This window comes from Zingiber officinale, chromosome 8A, assembly GCF_018446385.1.
Source record: "Zingiber officinale cultivar Zhangliang chromosome 8A, Zo_v1.1, whole genome shotgun sequence".
NCBI classification, from domain to species: Eukaryota; Viridiplantae; Streptophyta; class Magnoliopsida; order Zingiberales; family Zingiberaceae; genus Zingiber; species Zingiber officinale.
This window is the reverse complement of record NC_056000.1, coordinates 117,047,058-117,061,889: the sequence shown is the minus strand read 5'-3', so window position 1 is coordinate 117,061,889 and position 14,832 is coordinate 117,047,058.

The window sequence follows — 14,832 nt, the reverse complement described above, 5'->3', positions numbered from 1 at the left end:
AAAATAAGAGAGAAGTAGAAATTATGAAATTAATATGATTGAATCTACCTACTATTGGAAAAAGTAATTGAAAATGAGCAAATTCCTCTGATAAAAAATCCCTTACCTGTCGGCCGATGTCCTCAGCAACAGAGCTGGTTATTTATAATACAGTTTGAAAACTAACTTTTCACAGGCATTAAAACACTAGCCAATATATTACATAATCAATAATAATTCTAGATGTACATAATCAATAATAATTCTGTAACATCCAGGAGGTTGCAACAGAGCAAATTGTTACAGATTGCCCACTGTATGATCTGACTTTAAGTGTGAGTATCAAAATAGGACTTTAACTAAACTATCATATACCTTAATGTCACATAAACACCTACAGATGTCTGAGTGTATCACTAACTAGATAACAAAATAGAACCTCCAAAAGTTGAAAATGAAAAGTGAATTTCAATAATGAACACATATATATTTTTTAATAAGATCAAATTAAACCAAACTAAATTTAATCATTGGAATAAAATCAGACTAAACTAAATCAAATCAAATTTGACTAAACCGGACAAAATTAACCACCAAGTTTGCATAAAAAATAAATTTAACCACCAAGTTTAGCCTATCTAGGAAATTACAAGTTTAACTTGTTCAAAGAAATGACAACAAAACCTATAAATCTACGCCTCAAATATCTCCACTCAATAATGCTTTCACAAAAACTTCTTTCTCATCATCTGATATAGTGAAGAAAATATATGTAGTCTCACAATCATAACCAAATTTTTCTTGTCGCTTTGTGTTGCTCTAACATGCTAAGCCCAAGTAACTTTGTTAAAACCTCATTGATTTCCATTCTTTTTTTAGTGTCTTCATCATATTCCAATGCTTTACTTAATGAGTTACTTGCACTGTTAAGTTCTTTCCCAAGAATAGTTGTTGCCTCTCTAATAACTCAAGACAAATCTTTAATGCTCTCAGTTTTTCTCCTTTTTGGCTTAGAACTCTCTTCGTTTGATCTAAATATAAAATCTTGGGCATATGAAGCATAATCCTCATCAACACCTATACTTTCATCATTTTCAACTGCAACTTTGCCTAATTCTTCCACAATATCAACAGGAACTTAAGCATCTTTCCCAAATGCACGGCCTCCACCAAAGATGACAGAAAGTTCCTCATAGTAAGCCAAAGATTTGTATATAAATTGTTCGACATCTCCATGAATCTATAAAATAAATTTTATATTACTAACTAAACAAAAGAAAATAAAAATAAAATATTTTAATAATAAAATAAATTACCTTAATATATTCATCCCACATGGAATTCTCAGTCGTAACAAGTTTTTTTTCTAAGTCCCAACCAAAACCGCTACCACCAATGTCATGCACAACAATGTGGAGCTTCTGGAAAGTTCTTGACCTTGATTCAATGTGTGGTTTTGCCTTAATTCCATGTCTAGGCAAGCTAACATCAAGCATTTTTTGTAGCTTTAGTCCATGTCCTAGCCTAAAACATTTTCATTCTTGTTTCTAAGCTCTCCGACATTATTTAATTGCATCAATGCTTCAATAAGTACAATATCTTCTATACTAGACCATTAATGTTTGTTTTTTCTTGGTCGTTTTGGGTTGCAAGACTCTAATGAAGGATTAGAAGTCATGTTCACCTATAGCATAAAAAATTAATAGCTCAAATAAAGAGAAATAGCAACCGACCTTCTATTGAGAAAGGATTACATATGAGAAAAGATTACAAAAATTATTGAGGATCTACTTTCTACTAATAAATGGAAAATAGAAATAGTATACGGCCTTCTACTAATAAATGGAAAAGATTACCAATTGCTAGAAAACTATTGGTACTACTTTTATATACATACATATGAGAAAAGATTATAGAAATAGTGTATAGTTTGTCATTCGTCGGAGCTTTACATGACATGACCTTGCATGGATCATTTTAATTATTGAGGATCTTATAAATAGATGACATAATAGTTCAGTGTTGGCTCCTATTGTGTTTCTTAATGGGCTGGTCAGAAAATGCAAGCTTGAAACATTGTAATTCAACATACTCAATAAGCTAAAACACAAAATTAAAAATTATAAGACATGTCACATGTAAATTACAAAGAAATAGAATAAGGATGATGGTCTTTGTCCATTTATAAAAATCTAATAATTCATAAGAATACACAAATGATCTCATCTAGATCTTTTCCATTCATTAAACATGTCATTGGCCAAATTATTTCACCAATCGCTAAATTCACTCGAAGTTTCAATGGTTAACACCATGTTTTCACAAATGTCATCAACTTCATCTGGTTGACTATCCAGCCTTCTCTCCAACCTTCTTTCTGAAAGATCCCAAGTCATTTCTCTCCTTATAAAATTGTGAAGAAGGCAACATACCATAATAATTCGATTGTGAGTTTGGATCGGATAATAAGATGAACTTCTAAGTATTGCCCAACGTATTTTAAGTAGCTCAAATCATTTCTCTATCACATTTCTAGCAATCGAATGTTTCATATTTAAAAACTCTTGAGGGTGTCTAGGTACTCGGCCTTCTTTCCACTGATTTAAATGATATCTTTGGGCCCTATATGGTGCTAAAAAGCCTTCAAAATTTGTGTAACCGGCATCGACAAGGTAATAATATCCTATAAATTGAATAATGTATATCACAAACTTAAAACATAGTAAAGTATTTAGGATATTTTGAAAAATTAATTAGCAAACCATGTGAGACTTTTAATCAATTTTTCCTTGTGATTGCATCTCGTAGTACTCTACTATCTACTGTTGAACCTTCTCATCTAGACAACACATATATAAATTGCATTTCTTAGGAACAAGCAGCAAGCACATTAGTAGTAATTTCACCCTTTCTTGTCCAATATCTAGGTCTATCCTCTGCTAGTATTCTAACTTTAATGTGTGTCTCATCTAAAGCTTCAAAACAATTCTAAAAGGAACAACAAGAAGAAAATAAGAAAAAAAAATCATAAATCATTACTTTAAAAATAAATATAATAATTACCTTAAACTATTTTAATCTCCAATCTATTGAGTATGCTGCAATTGGCTCTGGATTTTCGAAAACCACATTTAGTAGACGAATAACAGCATTCAAAAATAGGGGAAAATGCCTACTTATTTGTTTCACCATACCTTTTAAATTGAAATTGTATAGTTCTATTCTTGACATGATGAGCTAGCAAATGTAATGATATTGCTACTTGCTCATCTACCTCCATATATCTTGTTCCTTTCAGCCCCTTCACTTTTGAGCATACAACACAACTTTGTAAAACTACTCCTATTCATTCTTAGCTGTGATATGCAAGTAGTGTCACTTTCATATGCTAAATTATATATCATCCCTCTCCTAGCAAAAACATCATTCACATATCGCCTTTTCAAGCAATACAATCTATTATGTTATTCCACTAAAATACAATACATTTGAAAAATTCAATTCACTATATTCAAGATCTCCAACCAATGCATCAACACAACAACCAGTTTCCTTTTTCTCATTATATTCCTAGTCTTTAAACTGAGTCATGGCTAAAAAGAAAAAGAAAAAGAATATCCATTTGGAAAAACCAATTCACTATATTCAAGTTCTCCAACCAATGCATCAACACAACAACTAGTTTCCTTTTTCTCATTATATTCCCTTTAAACTAAGTCATGGCTGCAAAAGAAAAAAATAGGATATTTTAGAGGGGAAATAAAGGCATGTTTACTTTAGGAGGAATAAAAATACATGACTGATTGATGCATAAAAGAGCCACTCAATATAAATAATACACAAAGTAGTAACCTAAAAACAGTGGGAGTAATGGTTGCAACTATTATTATATCTCTTGAACTAATAGAGTCCATTTCAGGATTATACAGAAAATTATGAGAAAAGTATACAACATTCTATTTATACCTTGTAATGTTATGTGTGGATCATATACAGATAGCAAGACGTGGGATGATATAAGTTCAAATAGTACTCTAGAAGATGTTAGGAAATGTTCTCTTCATAGTCTGGTATATGAAATAAGCGAGGTGTATGCTATCTTTAAGCAGAATAGTGATGACTATGAACTTATAGATGTAGATATTCTGATGTTGATGAAGGCAGTGGTGGATCAAAGCCTTGGTAAGACTTTAATGGGAGCAGAGATGAGGGTGGTGTCAGTGCCGATGCTTATAGAGGGGTTGGATGGAGGTGGTGTAAGCGCCGATGTTGAGGCGCTGGGATGAGTGCGCGAGACTAGGGAGAAGTGGTGTCGGCGTCGTTGATGATGGAGATGTTGGGATGAGTGCGTGAGGTGAGGGGTGCACAAGGCAAGGGAGAGATGGTGTCAGCGTCGTTGATGATGGAGGTGCTGGGATGAGTGTTCGAGGCGAGGGATGCATGAGGCAAGGGATGCGCGAGGTGAGGAGGCGAGGGAGAGTTGTGTCGACGATTTTGTTGAGGAATTGGTTTGATGAGATGAGATTAGAGTTAGATTTGGTATTAAAAATTTTTGGATTGTAATGTTATCAAATTACATGTCATTAGGTTTGTAATCCAAATTACATTACATTACAAGTTTAGAATTATACCAAACAAAATAATTAGCCTTGTAATGTAATCTTGATTACATTACAAGGTTGATTACACTCACCAAATGCAACCTTAGTAGATCAGCTTGGTCAGATACTAAGTAAAACTAGAGAAAGTCCAAACAAGTTTGAAGGACCAGATGCTTAGAAGGTAAGTGGAGGTAAGTCACTGGAGGAGAGTGACTCATTGAGGACGTGTTTTCGGTTGAGGGAACAGTAGGTGTCGGTCCAACTCAGGTCCATTTAGAAAACTTAAACTGAGCCCTTGACTAGATCCTGGTCTCGGGGAGACATGATCTAATTACTAGTACTACCTTATTGTATTATACTAAGTTTGTCTTACAGGATAAACATATTTTGGATCCCTAGACTAACTTTTTTTGCAGGAAAGAAGAGGCTGAAAAAGAGGTATCTAGGCACCCATAAGGGATCCAATACCCAGATCAAATTCGCCCAGACGGGTGCCTGGCCAGGCACCCGGGCGGTTCAGGCGCCCAGAGTGTGTTCAGGTGCTTAAACCAAAAAATTTATCCAAAAGCTGAGTTAGAGCGTGATGATTAGCTAAACCTATGTTAATGATCCAGGCGTCCGGAGGTGGATAAACTTCAAGGATGAAGTTTCGACGAAGTACGCCACGTCAGCATAGTCCAGGAGCCTAGGAAGAGATCCAGGCACCCGGATGGGCCTATAAAAGTAGACGTCAACCAACATCTTTAGAAAGTCAAGTGATACTGCTTTCATTCCTATACGCTACTCCAAAAAAGCTCCTACGACGCTATAACGCTCCTCCGAAATTGGCGATCAAGTTCTATTCATTTTCTCTATTGTCGGTAACATTTTCTTATAGTTCTTGTACTTCAATTTTGTAATATTTCAAACTATTAATGGATTGTCCAAAGAAAGCACTCAACGAGTGCAGGTCTTGGAATAGGAGTTATCGAAGGTCTTGTAATATTTCAAATTTCCTTCTAGCTTCTTTCTCTTTCTTTTTTTTATCCGCTCCATACTCTCGACTTTCAAAAAAGCTAAAAATACTATTCACCCCCCCCCCCCCCCCTCTAGCGTCTTTATGATCCAACATCCTCCCCCAAAACCAATTTCTCTCTTCAATACCTCTCTCTTGCTCTCTCAACTCTCTCTCCCTCTCTCTCTCTCAATCTTAGTTCTCAAGATTTCACCCAACCTTCAACCGTCTAGATAACTCACTAAGCGAAGTTAATTAGTGTTTAATTAACAATCTTTGTAGGATCAATATTTTTATTACTAACGATATAGTCATGCACTTACGACTTTATAATAGCAGCTCATCATGATTATAAGATATGACAAATGGATGTGAAAAATAATTTTCCTTAACCAAAATTTATTCAAGGATGTGTATATGATACAATCCGGAGGGTTCATATCTATTGACAAAAATAAAGTACGTAAGTTTCAATGGCTCATTTATGGACTAAAGCAAACATCTAGAAGTTAGAGCATCTATTTTGATGAGGTAATCAAAGAGTTTAATTTCTCACAAAATCTAGATAAACCTTGTATGTATATGGAGGTTAGTGGGAGTGCAATCATATTCTTAGTGTTATAAGTTGATAACATATTGTTTATAGAAAATGATATATCAATTCTATAGTCAGTTAAATATTAGTTGTCTAAAACATTCTCTATGAAAGACATGGGAGAAGTAACATACATCCTTGAGATTAAGATCTATAGAGATAAATAGAGAAAGTTTCTTGGTCTTTTACAATATACATATATAGATAAGGTGCTAGAATGGTTTATCATGGAGAAATCTAAGAAAAGTTTTCTTCCCATGAAACATGTGATTGAGTTTTCGAAATCTATGTGTCCGAGCACACTAGACGAGAGGATGCACATGAGTAAGATCTCATATGCATCAACTATAAGATTGATCATGTATGCTATATTATGTACTAAGTCTGATGTATTGTAAACTTTGAATGTCACAAGTTGATATTAGTCGAATCCATAAATGGATCACTAGGTAGCTATCAAACTAATCCTTAAGTATTTGAGAAGAACTAAAGATGTGTCCGACATAAAAAGAATAGACATAATGCGGCTTGGGAAAATATGGGCATGATCTTCGGAGGTCCCACTAATGGGGATCTCACCGAGCACGGAAGACTCATATTCATCGACTGGAGATTCATGAAGTTGGTTCCAGTTAGGCCCAAGCAGAAGACCTCGGATCGACTTTGGACCTCAAGATCTTGAAAGTATAGAAACCCCTCATGGCAACGCCTTAGTCATCAAAGCTGGTATTGCCAATTACAATGTGTTTAGAACTTTTGTGGATATAGGAAGTTTTGTCGATGCCATATTCAAGAAGGTATTTGATCAGTTACAGATTGTCCAAAGAGAGCTTCAATCCATGGCTATGGCTCTTATCAGATTTACAAGGTATGAGGCATAGTCGCTTGGACAAATCCGACGGTTCATCTCCTTAGGGAAAGAGCCCCTAATGAGAACCCAAAAGACTACCTTCATAGTGGTGGATGCACCTCCGCTTACAACTTTATCCTCAGAAGACCCGCTCTACATTAGTTCCGAGTGGTCATCTCCATGTACTACCAAAAGATCAAGTTCCTGGTGGATAATCAATTGGGCGGAGTGAAAGGAAATCAATTGGTGGCTTGGAAATGCTATATAGATATTATTAATACAGAGTCACGTAAGGCTCGCAAGAGTCAATTGGCGGAGGTACAAACCATGCAAGAAGCATCTCTCTCTCAGCCAATCAAAGAGAAAGAAGAAGTATGAATCCACTTCAATCAATTGGAAGGAACCATGAAGATTGCAGCTGGCCTTCCTCCAGAGCTATAGAAAAGACTGACTGAATGTTTATCACGTAACAAGAATATTTTTTCTTGGTCACCCCAAGAGATTACTGGAGTGTCTCCCATGGTAATGGAGTATCGTCTCCACATCCTCCCTAAAGCCCAGTTAGTCAAACAAAGGAAATGGGATTTTAGCCTTGACTAAAATAAAATTATCCAAGTAGAAGTTAATAAGTTGCTAGAAGCATGACACATTCAAGAGGTACAGTTCCCCATCTAGCTGGCCAATGTTGTATTGGTGCCCAAACCCAAAGACAAATGATGAGTTTGCATTAACTTCCAAGACCTTAATAGGACATGCCCAAAAGATTGCTATCCTCTCCCTTGCATCGACTAATTGGTGAACTCCACTTCCAGGAGTGAGTTGATCTGTACGCTGGATGCCTTACAAGGCTTTCATCAAAATTCCTCTTGCCCTGAAGGATTAAGAAAATGTTAGTTTCATAACCTCCAATGGTACTTTTTGCCATAATGTTATGCCTTTCAAATTGAATAATGCATGAGCAACCTATTAATGACTCATAGATAAAATCTTCTGGCAACAGATCTAAAGAAACATCAAGGTTTATGTCGATGATATCCTGGTTAAATCTGCTCAATCAGCGAACTTGATCTCTGGCATTGAACAAACTTGCAACATTCTGAGGAGGTATGAGCTTAGGCTGAATCCTGACAAATGAATGTTTAGAACTAGAAGTGGTTGTTTCCTCAGATATTTGGTGACTGAATGAGGGATTGAAGGCAACCTAGATAAAGTTCGAGCCCCTCAGTGATATGGCCCCTCCTAGAAATCTCAAAGAAGCCCAGCGATTGGCTGGTTGAATTACTACCCTCTCCAGGTTCAACTCCCGATCAGCCAAGCGAAGTCTCCTCTTCTTCAAAATTCTCCTGTGCCCCACTAGATTCCAATGGGATGTAGCTTTTAGCAAGGCTTTTACAGAGCTAAAGGAGTACCTAACAAATCTATCATTCCTTCCCATTCCAATAAACAAATAACAACTTTGGGTTTATTTGTCTACCGCTAAGGAGGAAGTGGGGTCAATTTTAATTAGGAAGTCGATGTACATCAACTAGTGTACTTCTTTAGTCACCTATAGAAAGATGCATAATTTTGTTATACTGCTCTCAAAAAATTGGCCTTCAGCTTAGTCCTAATAGCTTATCAATTGAGGTCTTATTTTCTCTTCCACCAGATTATAGTTCTCACTAATAATGCTCTCGACTGAGTGTTAATCAATTCGAAAGATTCAGGTGTTGGATGCTACTTAGAATTCTGTTCTATTTCCCTTGTTCAAAAATTGATACAAGAACAGAACTTTTCCTAGCAGCCCATGTGCTCTACAGAAGTTAAACTTGGATTGCAAACGTTAACTTAACATTTTTAATCCAAGTTGTTCTTCAGAAGTTAAACTTGGATTGGAAACAAAACTTAACATTTTTACTCCAAGTTCAACCCATGTGTTCTTCAGAAGTTAAACCATATTACAGAAGTTGATTAAATATCTATTTCAAAGATTAGTTTCCAGGTTAAACATGGCGAGACACTCGACCTTCTTAAGTATGGGATCATCCACCACTTCCTAGACAAAACCTTTCAAAGAAATTGAATATTTAAACTTCTTACAGCAACCTTAGGTTTAACTATAGAGACCATAATAGAAACACAAAATCAAACGCACAAAATCGATAGTCTCTTGTGTTGGTATTTCAGGATCCATACAAAGAACACAAACTAATTATGCAGCAAAAATAAATAATTAGTTATACCTTTTTTTGTAGCTAAAGACCTCTTGATCTTCTATTGTATTCCTTTCCTCCTCTTGGACGTCGTGTGGGCGACGATCTACCAAGATGAAATCCACCCAAACCTTCCTCTTTGCCTACAAGTTTCGACCATCCAAGGAATGCCAAAATAAGAAACTTCCTTTTTTTCTTCTTCCCCTCCAAGCAAACCGGCCACAAGAAGATGGAGCTTGATGTGTCGCCGGTCTTAAGAGAAGAAAACAAAGGGAGAAGAGAAAGAGAGAAGGGTCGGCCACCAAGGAAAAGAGAAGAGGGAAAGCTTAGGTTTCGGCCCTAAGGGAACAAGAGAAATATGGAGATATGTTATTCCCATAAGGCACCCTCTACCTCTCTTTTATAATCCTTGGTCATGACATTAAAAAAATAATAATAATTAAAATCTCTCTCTTTTGAATTTCCTATTGTGATGGCTACAAAAGAAAAGTTTAAAAAAAATTAAAATCTCTTTCTTTTAAACATTATAGATGTCTACAAAAAGGAAAGATTTTAAAATTAAACTTTTCTTCTAAATTATGGTTACAAAAAGAAAAGTTTTATTAAAATTAAAATCTCTCTTTTAAAACCATTATAGATGACAACAAAAAAAAGAAAGATTTTAAAATTTAAAATTCTCTTTTAAAACCATGTGGATGGCTTCAAAAAAAGGAAAGATTTTAAAATTAAAATCTCTCTTTTAATCCTTTGTAGATTGCTATAAAAGGAAAAATTTTAAAAAATTAAAATCTCTGATTTTATTTCTTTAGTGGCTGGCCCCTTGCTTGGTCACCAAGCAAGGCTTGGCCGGCCATATTTTGGACACCAAGATGGGCTTGGTCGGCCCCTTTCTTGGGCACCAAGCAAGGATGTGGCTGACATCTAGCTTGAGTAAGAAGCTAGGCTTTGGGTGGATAAAAAAGTTTTTAATAAGATGCTACAACAGGGATCTAGAGGAGGAATTGGTTTTGGCCTCCTGATGGACTTGAGCTTCCTATGTTCGACCCGAACACCCAACTCAAATTCATCAATAATAACTCATACCACTAAAGAGTCATTATTGAACTACCGCACTAATTCCATATTACATTATGGGCTCCTTCTTATCATAAGTGCATTAGTCTCCCTGTGTTTAAGATATCAAATGTCCATTAATTAAATGAGTTACTGACAACTCACTTAATTAATATCTAACTCCAAGAGTAGTACCACTCAACTTCATTATCATGTCGAACTAAGTCCACCTGCAGGGTTTACATGATAATCCTTATGAGCTCCTCAAGGGGACATCATCAACCTAGATAAGTAGGACACAGTTTCATTCTATAATCAACAACACACCATATAAATAATATTATTTCCCAACTTATCGGGCCTATTGATTTAACGAATAAATTTCACCCATCGATAAATTAAAGAAATAAATACTAAGTATATGTGCTTGTTATTATATCGGGATTAAGAGTACGCACATCCATAATAACATGTTCTGTTCTTTTATGCAGTCAGTATAAAAAGAAATAACCTCAAATGGTCCTGCTCAATACACACATAGTGTACTAGTGTAATTTTATAGTCAAGACAAACTAATACCAAATTACACTACAACCATTCTAATGGTTTATCCCAATCCATCTTAGTTGTGAGCTACTATTTATAATTTATAATGAACTGATAACATGATCTTCTGTGTGATACCAGACACCATTTATCTACAATATAAATTAAATAGACAACTACATTTAACTAAATGCAGACATTTGACCAATGTGATTCTCACTTCAAAATAAATGTTCATACAAAAAACTAGGCTTTTAGTATACATCCTAACATCAAGGAGGCTGATCAAATGGACTATGGAATTAAGTGAATATGATATACAGTATCAAGTCCGACTAGCTATTATGGCCCAAGTGTTTGCTGATTTTCTAACTGAAGTTCATAATCTAGAGTCGAAAAGCACTTGAAAGATATTTGTAGATGGGTTATCCACTCGGCAAGGCAGCAGTATGGGAATTCTATTGATCTCACCTCAAGAGGATATATTGCAGCTTTCTATACAATTAAACTTCTGAGTCACAAACAATGAAGTAAAATATGAAGCTTTGCTAGTGGGACTTCATGCAGCAAAACATGTGGGAGCTTCCCAAGTTATCATACACTCATATTCTCAACTAGAAGCTCAACAATTGATGGAGAATTTTGAAATCCACAATGAGAAACTGAAAATGTATATTGAAGCCTTCGAGAAATTAAGAGTTGGTTTTCAGGAGGTCATCCTATAGAACATTCCCTAGTTGGATAACCGGAGAGCAGATGAATTAGCTAAAATGACTAGCTCATTGACTACATGAGTTTTGAACCCACCCCAATAACATAGACTTTGCTCATAGCTCACATAGACTAGCATTCTAACATAAAAGCACAAGCAGACTGGGTGAAGCCTGTTGATTTCAGTTCTTCAACAAGGGACCCTATCGACCGATCCGGAGCAGGCCAACACAATCAGAAGGAGAGCTAATAGGTTCACTCTAATAGGTGAACAATTATACAAGAAAGTTTTCTCCCGCCCCTTGTTCAAATGCCTTGGACTGGAAGACACTGAATATGTTCCAAGGGAAATTCATCAGGGTTGTTATGAAAATCATTATGGGGTTTGACCACTCATTCGAAAAATATTGTTGGCAAGATATTTTTGGCTCACTTTACAAACTGACGCCTGAAATCTATTACCATCTATCTCCACTATTAGAAGCACCAAAACATCCTCCTCAGCTGACTGAGCATCTGAAGACGTCTATAGTCTTCTGTCCCTTCGACCAATGGGACATGGATATCGTGAGCCTGTTCCCAATTGCCCCAGCTCTGAAATTTTTTTTGCTCGTGGTCGTAGATTATTTTCCAAATAGGTGAAAACTAAAGCTTTAGCAAGAATAATAGAAAAAATAGTCATCAAGTTTTTATAGCAAAATATCCTCTACAAATTCAGGATTCCTCACAAACTTATTTCAAATAACAGACGATAATTTCAAAGGTGCAAGATTTGGGAATGATGTGAGAGGTTCGATATTCTTTAGGCGTTTACTTCTGTAGCCTATTCTTAAAGTAATAGATAAGCGAAAATTACTAATCGAGAAATTATTAGAGGATTTAAAATCAAGCTAAATCATATCGAAGGCAACTAGTTGATGAGTTGTCGAGTGTCATATAGGCTTTTTGAACCACACCCCATGAAAGTACAAGGATCACTCCCTTTTATTTGGTTTATGGAGGAGAAGCAATAGCTCCTGTGGAGATAGACAAGGAATCCATTCGGTGGATCTCATATGATGAAAGCAATTCCGAACAATGACTGTTAGAGCTAGACCTTATCAATAAGACTCGAGAGAAAGTAGTTGCTTAGCTCACTTCCTATCGACAAAGAATGCGTCAAAAATTATAATCGAAATGTTATTCCGTGATTCTTTGAGGTCGGCGACTTAGTATGAAAAAAAATCAAGTCCATCGGAGATGTTAACAAACTAGCATCTCAATGAAGTGGACCTTACAAGTTTATTTGGAAGCTAATCTCAGGTGCCTATTACCCCCAAGATCCTAATGGGAAAGAATTAGATCGGGAGTAGAGCGTGAACTATCTGTTACTTTATCAGACTTAGGTATTTTTTGTACTTGTAAAAGTACTATATGCACTTCTTTTGTTAAAGAAGAATGTAGGCTCGTCTCTCAAATATCCTCCCCCAGTATAATATTATTTTAAAAATAATATTAAATAGAATAGTAAAAAATAGACATGTATACTATTTTACATTAATTAACTTTTCTATAGCTATCTAGCGTTATCAGAATAAGTTTCTAACTAGCCCATTACTCTCCCCCTTAATGTTGGTGCAGGTTACACTAACAGTCTGATTTTGATGTATGATAAATAGGTTAAAGTTAGATGGATTATTTGTCTAACACTTCTACCAAGTGTGTAGGAGTTGACTGGTATGAAGGACCTGACACCAAGCTGAAATCCAGCTAGGTCCACGAAGCCTAATAGTTGGTGGGAAATCCAGCTAGGTCTGCGGGGCCCGATAGCTAGTGCAAAGTCTAGATAGGTCCGCGGGGCCTAATATCTGGCTGAAAGTCTGGTTGAGTCAGCGGGACCTGACAACCGGTCGAAATCCAGTTGGGTCTACAGACCTGACAACTAGCGGGAAGACCTGGCGAGTCAGAGGCAAGTCAAGTGACTACAAGTGGTAAGTAAAGGTAAGTAACTAAAGGAGAGATCCAGTAAGGACATATTCCCCGTTGAGGGAACTGTAGGCGTCGTTCCAACTTAGATCCATTTAGAAAATCTAAGTTGAGATCTTGACTAGATCCGGGTCTAAGGGAGACATGATCTAATTACTACTCATATTTTATTATATTGTACTAACTTTGTTTTGCAGGGAAAATATATATTTTTATGTTGCCTAGGACTAACCTTTTATACAGGGGAAAGCTGCTGAAGAAAAGGGGTCCGGGCGCCCGGACCAAGCTCGCCCAGGGGGGGTCACAGGTGCCCAAGCGGTCCGAGCGTCCGGACTCAGTCCAGGCGCCCGAACCCGAAAATTGATCCACAAGCTGACCTGGAGTGCGTCGATTGGCCGAGCCACATGATTCAGGCGCTCGGAATGGATCTATCTAAAGGCCTTCGACCCGGAGCTTCAGAACAATAATTGCAATGACCTTCTCTACTGCTCGGTGCTCCGAAAAAGCTCCCGCAATGCTGCTACACTCCACTGATAACCGGACGCCATCTTTAATTAGTTTTTTTTATTGTCAATAATTTTTATATATAGTTCTTGTACTTGTAATTTGTAATCATTTTGAACTATTAGTGGATTGTCCAACGAAAGCACTCGACGAGTGCGGGCCTTGGAGTAGGAGTTGTTAAAGGCTCTGAATCAAGTAAAACTTAGTCGTGTTAGCATTGCTTTCCATTCTTCCGCTGCGTATCTGTTTTAATCAAATTTTTCGACGATCACTACTTAGCATTCATTCCTATTATACACTTAATATATGCATTATCTAAGATATGTCCTTAGATTTATGTCTAACCTTTAGTGAGAAAATATTTTTAAAGGATTTTTAAAATAATTTTTAGAGGAAAAAATATTTTTAAAGTGTTTTAAAATAATTTTTAAAAGAAATTTTAAAATATGTTTAAAGGATTTATTTTAAAGAATTTTTAAAATATTTTTAATAATTTTTAAAATAATTTTTAAAGGATTTTTAAAATATTTTAAAAGACATTTTTAAAAATAATTTTTAAAGGGATTCTTTTAAAAGAATTTTTAACGTAATTTAAAAAATAATTTTAAATGATTTTAAAAATATCTTTAAATGATGTTTAAAATAATTTTCAAAATAATTTTTAAAATATTTTTAAAGGATGTTTAAAAAAATCTTTATTTTTAAATTTTTTTTAAAATAATATTAACGTAATATATTAATTAACTTTTATGTTTAATTCTATTTTAATTTTAAGTTTTAATGTTTAATTAACTTAATTTTCAAGTTTAAGTCGATTAATATTTAGGATTTCATTTAAAATT